Raw genomic sequence first — 7,705 nt, forward strand, 5'->3', positions numbered from 1 at the left:
GCCGAAATAGCTCAGTTGGGAGAGCGTTAGACTGAAGATCTAAAGGTCCCTGGTTCGATCCCGGGTTTCGGCAAGCGGTGGAAACACATTTTTCATTTATAAGCTTTTTTCCCGCAGGAGTGCGTTCATATCGGCTTACCTCATATTTGTACAGTTTTGTCAGATGGTAAATGGGCTTCTATTTTAATGCTGTTCAGAAAACATTCACACATACACAAGAAGTGTTGTGATTTCAAACTACATGTACATGTAAAAGACTGATGCAGAAGTAACCTAACATAATAACTGAACTCCTGAGGCCACAAAGAGGCAAATAAAAAAACAATAACTAACAAACAAAAAAAAACAGCACAGTGGACGATGGATGTAGCAGAGGCAAATGCTGATGATGGAATTTGGTTCTATAGGTTTCGTGTCAACACAAAATAAGAAATGATGTGACAAAATGCTGCTTGTGTTTCATTATTATGGTCACATTGGACATCAGGTAATGTCAGGGGAGCCTCAGGAGGACTGCAGCAGGCTTACGGGACCTCCTATGGTACATTTGGAGGTTCTGTCTGCATCTCAGCTGTTTAAAGCTGTCAGAGTGCCAGCCAGGCCGTGTAGAGGCAAGAGAGCTTCAGTCCAAGAGAGCAGGTCCAGGCCCGTGGGGCAACAAACAGGTCATGGATTTGCGTCATTCCTATTGAAACCTGAATGAATGGCCAACTGGTTCTCTGTGGTGATGTGCTAATCAGCAGTGCATTGATAATGAACAGACAGAAAGTGGTTCAGAGAACAAACAACGCAGGAGATTGACAGTGTGGGACAGAAAAGGTGCAAAGTGTTCTGGCTTTCTGCAGGTTTGTTTGTGTCCACACAATTTCTGCAGACTGACAAATAAAGCTAGCAATGCTAGCCAGAGAAATAACAATATGGAAGGAAGTGAGACATTTTAATGGGACTAATTGGACTACACAGTTTAGGCCAGATTGAGACTAGCAGTAATCATATAACTTCCTGCAGAATGAAACCTATTGAAACCATGTTGCTTTAACTTGTTTGCTATCAAAGCGAGTGTTTAAAAGTTGCTAAAATAAGATAAGCCAAGATGACAACATGTTAGAGAAAACCACAAAGCTAGAAAGCTATGAAGCACTACTTAAAGATACATGCTGTTTGGTTCAATCAGACTGTATAATTGTGTTTGAGGGGGACAATTAGGTTCAAATGCACATCTCTTCAACTCAGTCCAGGGTTGGTTAAAACCCATCAGTTGACATAAATTACAAATTCATTGTGTGCCTTTTTGACGTGCTCATTTGTTGCTATGTCATTTGCTGCTTTGTATTATCCTGTGCTGTGGGTTATGTAAGATTCTCCTCTCTCTCCCTTTGCTCTGCGTTTCCACCGCTGTGGTCTGGTTTCCTGGAGGCTTTGTTCCTGATGCTCTTGGAGAGCCACAAAGAATGCCTGAAAATGCCAGTCAAGCTCAAAACCAATTGAGTTGGGTGGCTGAATGAAACCCGCAGGTGGAGAGCAGTCCAAACAGCCGGACGGAACAGGGAGAGGATGTTTTTGCTCTAATTAATCAAAACTCTATTCACTGTTGTTCCACTTTCAAGCAGCTCCCACAGACGTCTCGGTTAATTTGGCATGGCCTCAAGGCTTGCATAACTGGAGCAGCAGTGACTTCTATCCAGCAAACTTTCCTTATTTCTGTCCTATTTGCAAAACAGGTTAAACTTCTCGTAGTGAAGTGGTTCATGTCACAGTACCAGGCCGTATGCCTCAAACTTTGCCTCAAATATCTTTCAGAAAAAATTAGAACTATAAACAATTTAAACAATTTTGTGAGGAAGTTAAAGTAGCAATAATGCTGAGTGACACGAGTTGTTGTGGTCCTGGTTTAGTCAACAGTGCTCTGGGTAAAGTTTTTCCAAACTGCTGGCCAGTGTTCACTCTCCTTCTACCTCTGTTTCGGACTTTAGCAATTTATGTGATTATCTGACTGCTTAATGCTCCAGTATTTTCACATGCTAGTGGCTAATTGTTAACAGTAACGAAAAAATTGCCGACATAGAAAGTTAACTATGAGCGGAAAGCCACAAAAATGCAAAGAGAGCAGGATCTTAGGGAAACTTCAAGGTTGACTGGTAATTCATATGCGAGCAACACACCGATGGCATTACACAGTCTTTTGGCCCACAGACAACATCGCGTATTAATGTTGGGTAGTGCATATGTGTCTGTGATATTTTGACAGGTGGAGTTGGTAACAATAATACTGGCTGCAATCCATTAATGTGAGCCAGATCCAGGCATCTGATATTGTGCTCACTTACTGACTTATTGGGACACAAAATTAAATGGGTCTATAATTATTATTTATAAATGTGCTTTACCTATTTTGACAAGTAAAAAATGAACACAGTGAGGTTTTAACATATCTAATCTTTGATGCTCCTGGAGACATCACCAGTGATGTTTCCTGGGTTCATCAAGTGTTTCTGGTCTTTTAACACCGTCAACCAGGTGACCCAGCAGGGGTTGATGAAGCCCCCTGTGTCCAGGTAGTGCTATCCCACCCACGGCTCTCCTTTCTTGGTCGTCAGCCACCTTAAAGAAACTTCTTCGCCCTTCGCTTGCTGGCCCGAGATGCTCAGCGTGTTATCGGCATTGCAGAGGGACTGGCCTGCGAACCCTCTGCATTCTTCCTCGATGGGATCACACCTTGCTTGCCACCTGTTGCTTTGGCATTTTTTTCACAAGCTCAGCATAATTTAAATTTAATTCCAGTCTTTTGCTGTTGCTGGTAGGTCAGTGGAGGAGGTCCTGGGAGCTGTTGAGAAACACCTGTCAGTGTCATTGTTGACATTTCTTGCCTCTGAATCCTGTTTTCAAGAATTTCTTACATTTCTGGTGCTATATACACACGTACTGCTCACAGAAGCATGAGATCTCTCCATGCATCGGCTGTTGTAGGAGCAGCTTGTTCGACTCCTCAAACAATTGCCATCATCACCACTTTGTCAAACAAAAGTTCAGCTGTTGAATAAAAGATTAGGTGCCTCAGGTACCAAATTAATGTGGCTCAACATGTTTTTGTCACTCTAGAGAGCGTAGACAGTGAGAGACGCATAACTCGAAGATATGTGTCTGTAAGCTGGAGTGATCTGGTCCACAGAACAGAAGTATGCCAGTGTCTTTCTGAGATGGTCTTGTTGTAGAGCTCTTGTGACATAACCCACCCTGATGCATACAGTCCAAATGTGACAAGGCGAGGTTGTCTAAGGGAACAGACTATGACCTCGCTTTTGTCCTTTGAGACAAAATGGAGGCCTTGTCTTCTCAGAGTTAGAAAGTAACAAACCCACTCAATGTTCCTTGAACGAGCTCCAAGGACATTAGGGAGCCTTGTTTCTCTGTGTTAATCTGTGTAGATGTTCAGATTGGAGTTGTTCTTTCTCTGCACTGTGCTGACCTTTGCTAATGCTTGGGTGCTGAGCTACGTCATCATATCAAAGCTGCAATTGAGAAAAGTTTTGCTACCATTGCTCTTTTGTTCTCCACTAAACAATGCCACTAAAGTGGTGGCTGGACTTTGAGAGCTTGAGTAAAACAATCTAAAAAAAAAGTTCAAATATCATGAAATCATCGTATTTCTGCTATGGTAAATTAATTCTACCAGGAAATATGGAAGAATATATTTATTTTCCAAGGATTTTACCAGAAATAGAAAACAGACAAAGTTAAACCAAGAAAAACTGATAGTACTTTGTTCACTGTGCTGCCTGTTTCCAACTAATTATTTTAAGATTTAGAAACTCTTTGCTTTTGTTTTCTGCCTCTACCCACCAATGTATGGGATTGCATACAGTTCAGAAATGCAAAGGCACAAATGTACTGCTTATGATCCCCCACTTTGCGTGTTCCAAGCCAAATGAAGATTATTGACATCATCCACTGGAGACTGACATTACCAGGTGCACCCGTCCAGTCTATGCGTTCTGTCTGTGAACTTCCACAGTGATAGAAACACTAACGCATCATTTCATGCTTCTGCGTTATGTATCTTTTCCCATTGACTCACCAAGGTCACATGGATTAATGACTGCAGTTACCTAATGCATCATGCCACCGTGTGTCAGCAGAGCAGAGACATTTTCCAAAGAAAGTGCTGTTGTGTCAGCCAATTTTGTTCTTTCCCTTTCCTCTGGTGCAAATGTTTTGTCATTGTCTCTCTTGTGTGTGTGTGTGTGTGTGTGTGTGTGTGTGTGTGTGTGTGTGTGTGTGTGTGTGTGTGTGTGTGTGTGTGTGTGTGTGTGTGTGTGTGTGTGTGTGTGTGTGTGTGTGTGTGAGAGCCTGTGTGTGTGTTTTTTTTTTCTCACATGGGTGGCGCATCTGTGGTTTTCCCACCATCTGTCAAGGATTTAATAAATGAGCAAATTTAAAATAGAAAGCTGAGTAATACAACTGAAATGACAAGTGGTTACACTGTAGGGCTGGCTCTACACTCTCAGAGACAAGGAAAGTGTCTCCTCATCACCCTCCTCTCTCTCGCTCTCTCTCCTACTCTTTCACCAGAACACATGTGTGCACACACAGAAACACACACAGTGTCCCTCTGAAGCATTTGTCTATTGATATCTGTCTGGAGCCTGGCTGCCTGCCTCCCCCCACACACCCACACACACACTGCAGACTCAGGGTCATGGCTTGTTATGTGAAGCTGCTCCTCAAACATTGTAATAGAAGTAAGACATGGCTGCATCCTAAACAAATGTAATTTTCTCTTTTTCATATAGAATATATTATTACCACTGTTATAATTTAAATCCACCATTTGGCACTGTTAAGTAAATGGCATTTGACTCTGTATTTGCCACTGCTGCAAGTCTATAATCATGCAGAGGTGGATAAAATTACAAGTAATTAAGTAATAACACTAAAATTAAGAAGGCAGTATTCACAATCTCATTTTTGCAATGTTATTTAATAATGAAAATGTGCACGTACAAATGAGAAAAACTAAACTCATCGTAATCTGAAGCTGCACTAAGAAGACTAAAATCATTAAGTCTAACAGACTGGAAACACTCAAAGTATTAGTCCTCCTGTATTGCACTTAAATGCAGTTGCTACTAAAGTAAATGTTATTAATACATGTTCTACATTTCTGCCTTTACTTCGGTGGCTGCTGTGTAAAAATCCTCTTCGTTGCTATGGCATCAAAAATAGCTACTTCCGGAACAGAGAGCCTCAGAATCATCTTCCCAAACCGTAACAGGCTCGAGAACGAAGGAGGTCCTTTGAGCAAGTGTGGAAGAAGAGGTCATATATTTTTGCATTACTGTATATTGCTGAAAGACCAAGAGAACTGCGCACTTCGGCTTTGCACGAGCTGCGTCAACTTGGTTACCGCTACCCAGTCGGCTGGCGATAGACTAATTTAAGATATTGTAAGATAACTAAACTTACTATTATTATTACTTACTAGTATTCGCTGAGGTTTAAAGTACAGGTTTTTTTTCCGGTCTGAGTAAGGTTTTCAGCTGTGTGTGTTAAATTGGAATTTAAAATTGGAAGCTTAAATGCAGTTTAAACTTCACAGATTACAGTCAGGTGATTTCATTTTGGTTTGTGCAGTATTAGTGTGCTGTTTGTTGCTGTGGTATTAATTAGTAAATCTGCTCTTTAAATATAGCAATATTTTAGCATTGCTCACCCTACCCAAGATTATCTAGCAGTAATGAATTAGTAGTATATGATCCACACATAACTTGGATTCATTCATGTCTGATGATTGTGTGACAGTTAATGTTTAATTTCAAAATTGATTCATTTGCTGTTTATCTGTTGGATTAATAAAATAATAGTTTGTTCATTAAGATTTCAGAAAACAGTGATTATGCTGTTGAACACAGTTTCCCAGGTTACATTTTGCAATACATGTTTATATCCAACCAACACAAAGTTATTCAATTTTGGAAATTTTTAATCACTTTCTAATGTAACGTGTTCCTAATTGACTTTCTTGTTCTTTGTACAAAGCACTAAATGATGTAACTTCTCTTGGTGCACTTTAAGTAGTCAGACTCGGGTAATTAAAATGGATTTCTTTTTCTTTTTCTGTGATCTGTATGCCACCATTTTTTTAAATTAAGATTTAGCCAATGAACATGGCCTTTTTCAGATGAGCCTATCAGAAACCTTGAGAATCTCTCCATGGACAGCACTCGTCTTTCACTCTTACGTATTCCAAAATATTGGTGAGGACTTCCCCACACATAAAAGGGCTCTCACTGGCATGCCCAGCCTCCCCATGATGTCATAGTATTTGATGTCTTTGTAAATTGAAGCCAAGTGGTTTCATGGAAGATGACAGGCTGTCTTCAGACTGAAAATACATTTTAACACCACATATTTCACAGGCACTTCTCATTTTCAGCTCCCACTGCATATGTGTGCACACTAACACAAACATTAGTCATACAACACTGATATCATTCAGTCCCTCCATCCAGTCATATACTAATTGCATAATAAACAATGACTTAATCTGTATTTACGCTCTACTTTTTTTTTTAAGAAAAAGGAGAATGTGTCCTTACTTCTCTAAATAGCTTATGCAGCATCATGTAAGCAACAAACTGAGCAAGAAAGTCAAACTATTGTCTGAAGGCTGATGGCAGTTTCATGCAAATTGACAAGTCAAGTAAAACCATACTGAATATAGTGTTAAATATATCCCAAGATGACGGATGATACATACACTTTAGTTGGTGTAAAGAGTCCAGAATTTAGAGCAGTAATCGTTTCCAATAGGAACTTAAAAAGCCTGCAGCTTTCAAGTTACATGGCAACCTTTTAGGAAAGTTAAATTCATACTCTGATAACAGAACTCAGCTACTACTTGCTTAACAGATTGCATGGTTACTTGTATTTTGAGTATTCAAAGTGATGGCAAAGGCTTTTACATTTTTGCATAACAAGATATAGTGTAACCTTTTTATGTGTCACTTTCAAGTAACATCAGAGGCATCTCAGCATTCTTTGCTTTTGTGGTGCCTGTTTTCATTCAGTTAGCCCGACTCTTGAGCCACAGCATGGCTAGCATCTCTTTCACTGATCCCTTAAAAGCATGCAGCTTCTTGCAGTCAATCTCGCAGTCATTCAACTCCTGATAATCTCGCAAACCTCTGATCTGGGAGTTCTTTTTACACATGCTCATACCCACTGCTATGTTTGCTGCCATAGTGCTAAACTGGGATTTAGCTGCTTTTGCTGGGAGCTTTAAACAAGATGGATCTGTATTTCATGTATGTGTTTTTCAGGTGATTTACCTTTTTAGGTCCTTTCTCAGTGCTCCTGTGTAAAGGTCAGTAGACCTTGAGTTGCCACAGAGACATGGCCTCATAACTTTGCCTTACCGTTCAAGCAGGTGACACCACAGTGAGAATACCTGGCCAGCGAGCATTGGCTTAGCGAAGGAAAAAATCTTTAAAGATCCTCTCCAGGCATTTATTACACTCTATTTAAAGTGCTGTCCTTTGTATTTCTATGTAATACGTTTTTCTAAACACCCACACATAAAACCAAATTTAGTTGTCTTGTAAAAATCTGGCATCTACTCCTTTCTCATTAAAAATGACAGAATTTATGAGTGTACAAATATTTTTCATTTCTAAAGATTAACTGATAGACACAAGATGTCTCATAC

General features: G+C 40.1%; 1 non-coding gene across 1 annotated transcript; it reads left to right on the forward strand.

Annotated features, from left to right (window-relative positions):
- On the forward strand, nt 1-73 carry trnaf-gaa (transfer RNA phenylalanine (anticodon GAA)). Its single transcript has one exon. It is a non-coding gene; the product is annotated as a tRNA-Phe (tRNA).
- Nucleotides 74-7,705: the final 7,632 nt, after the last annotated feature.

The sequence above is a fragment of the Brachyistius frenatus genome, unplaced genomic scaffold, assembly GCF_029030835.1.
Source record: "Brachyistius frenatus isolate BFR_SWC_R1_liver_20210118 unplaced genomic scaffold, ASM2903083v1 Contig_4, whole genome shotgun sequence".
Lineage (NCBI taxonomy): Eukaryota > Metazoa > Chordata > Actinopteri > Embiotocidae > Brachyistius > Brachyistius frenatus.